Source organism: Vespa mandarinia, chromosome 3 (assembly GCF_050613455.1).
Source record: "Vespa mandarinia isolate Hongniang chromosome 3, ASM5061345v1, whole genome shotgun sequence".
Lineage (NCBI taxonomy): Eukaryota > Metazoa > Arthropoda > Insecta > Hymenoptera > Vespidae > Vespa > Vespa mandarinia.
Genome location: NC_140812.1, coordinates 11,172,501 through 11,175,000, shown reverse-complemented (window position 1 = coordinate 11,175,000; position 2,500 = coordinate 11,172,501). Strand labels below are relative to the sequence as shown.

Here is a 2,500-nt window from a genome sequence, read left to right as displayed (position 1 = left end):
CAAATAAACATACTTTTCTTTCTTTCTTTCTTTTTTTTCTTTTTTTGAGTTCAATATAGTTTTGTGTTCTTTTTCTTTTGTTCTTTTTTAATTTTCTTTTTTTCTTTTTTTTTTTTTTTTTTTCACGAAATTGCGAGAGAGTAACGTTGTAGAAAAGTAGAAGAAAATCGAATTTCGATAACAAAATGGCACGATAAACGTTCGTGAAAATGTGAACAATGATAAAGAGTATTTCAATGGTTTACCAATTGATCGAGAGAAATCGAGTGCAATGATCCAATGGTATATAATACGATTTCGTGATGTTGATGAAGAAAAAGTAGAGACAATTTTTTTTTTTTTAGCTTGTTACGTAGGCAAGAAAACGCGTAGGTATGCATGCGTGCATATATGTATGTATGTATGTACGTATGTACGTATGTATATATGTATGTACGTCGATGGAAAAGACGAGCTTTTTCTTCGAAGGCGTTATCACCTGATACACCTATCTCTTTGTGAAATTCAATCGCCTTTGCCGGTTGCACTGATGGAACTACGAACGTAGAAGAGCAAATATGCAGCATATATATATATATACACATATATATATATATATATATATATATATATATATATATATATATATACGTGTTGAGAGAAAGAGAATAACGATGAAAGTACGAGTAAAATCGAGTTGAAATATCATATGCGAACTACTCGTCCTTTTTGTTCTACCTTTTCTTTTTTTATTTTTTTCCAAATAACACAAAATAAAAAAAACGAACTAACGAAAATACAAACAGACAAACAAATAAAAAAAGAAACCAACGAACCAGCGATCCAATCAAAAAAGACTCAAAAGTATTAAAATATTATTTCGTCGTTCATTCAAAAAAAGTTTCTAATGAAGTGAACTTGTCTCTTTTATTTTTTTTTAACTCCTCTTTTTTGATCTTTTTTTTTTTTATTTTTCTTTTACTTTTCTTCCTCTTCCTCTTCTTCTTCTACTTTTTCTTTTTCTCTCTTCATTCATCTTCCTTCCTCTCGTGAATGATCGTTCTTCTTTTTGAAAGATCGATAATTCGAATAAAACTTTTCTTTTTTCTCCTTCTATTCTATTCTATTATCCAAGGACGACAACTAACGAACGTTAGAAAGGATTTCTCATCCATCATCCAAAGTGTGTGTCTTTTACTCGATGCAGGATCGACCGGATTAATCCTTTGCAATCATTATTTCTCTTATCAAGGTCTAATTTATCCCCAAGGATAGAGAGAAACAGAGAGAGAGAGAGAGAGAGGGAGAGAGAGAGAGAGAGAGAGAGAGAGAGAGAGAGAAGTTGATTTACACATGTTAGAAGATATATGGATCTTGTTAGAGTCAAAGATCATTAAGAATAAGCAAGGGGAAACTTATAGAAAATTATATAAACTTTTATTGATTATTATAAATTGATTCTGACGTTTTCAAAAAGAGTGCAAATATAATCTATATTATGAAAGATAATGTTAATGTATAGTCGTTCGATTGGAAATGTGATTCAGATGTTTCTTTCTTTCTTGTTTTTTTTTTTTTTTAATTTCATTTTTTATTTTTTATGATTAAAAAAGAAAAAAAAAAGAGAGAGAGAGAGAAGAGAGAGAGAGAGAGAGAGAGAGAGAGAGATTGAGGAGATAGAAAAAATTATTCAAAACGTTTCGCTCATGCTTCGTTTGTTTCTGATGATTGAATTACGAGGTGCTAAAAATTATATAAGAGATATTTTTGTTTTGACACACATGCACACACATACGTACGAGATATACATTTGGCGAGATATTTAATTCTTTTTCTTTTTTTTTTTTTTTTTTTTTTTTTTAATTTTGCGCGACACTCTTTTTCTCTTTTTCTTTCTCTTTTTAGCTACGTACGTAGTTGTTATAGAAATCGTTTCTGGACACTTGGTATTATCTATTTTTTTTTTGTCTTCTTTTTTTTTTTGCTGGATAACATTTACGTTTACGGTTTTTGCAGCTGTTTTCTGCATAACGATTTCGAATAAACGATCTCCGACAGAAGGAGACTATTATATTTGGTTGGTCATTGTCTACTATTACGTTTATCTCTTTTTATCAAACAAGTTTTATTCCCGATAGCGATCCCAAGTCATTATTTCCATTCTCAATTTTCCAAATCATCGAAGCGACGAAGCACCCACGTGTTTTCCCCATTCTCGTAATGAAAAAAAAACAACGTCGTTGATCTTTCAGTTTGGGGAAGATATTAATTTTTATAGTTAGATGGATAAAGCAAGATAATTATCATAGAAAAAGGTGGAGATAGAAAAATGATGTTGAAAACTGTGAATGAAAATGTTGGAGTCAAACAAAAAAAAAAAATATCCCCACCAGCAATATACGCATGTATATATATATATATAGGTTAAGTCAATAACTATTATCATCTCAAATATGTTACAAGTGCAATAATGCACGTGCACTTTTGAAATAGAAAAAGTGCGAATATGTTTTGCCTTTTT

The 2,500-nt window shown here is 30.1% G+C and overlaps 2 protein-coding genes across 5 annotated transcripts in view; one reads left to right on the top strand and one right to left on the bottom strand.

Moving 5' to 3' along the window:
- The window catches only part of Rpn2 (Regulatory particle non-ATPase 2), a 63,552-nt gene that overhangs the window by 4,462 nt on the left and 56,590 nt on the right, over positions 1-2,500 (bottom strand). The gene's annotated exons all lie outside the window — the stretch shown is intronic.
- 5-HT2B (5-hydroxytryptamine receptor 2B) overlaps positions 1-2,500 on the top strand; it is a 71,277-nt gene that overhangs the window by 52,679 nt on the left and 16,098 nt on the right. The gene's annotated exons all lie outside the window — the stretch shown is intronic.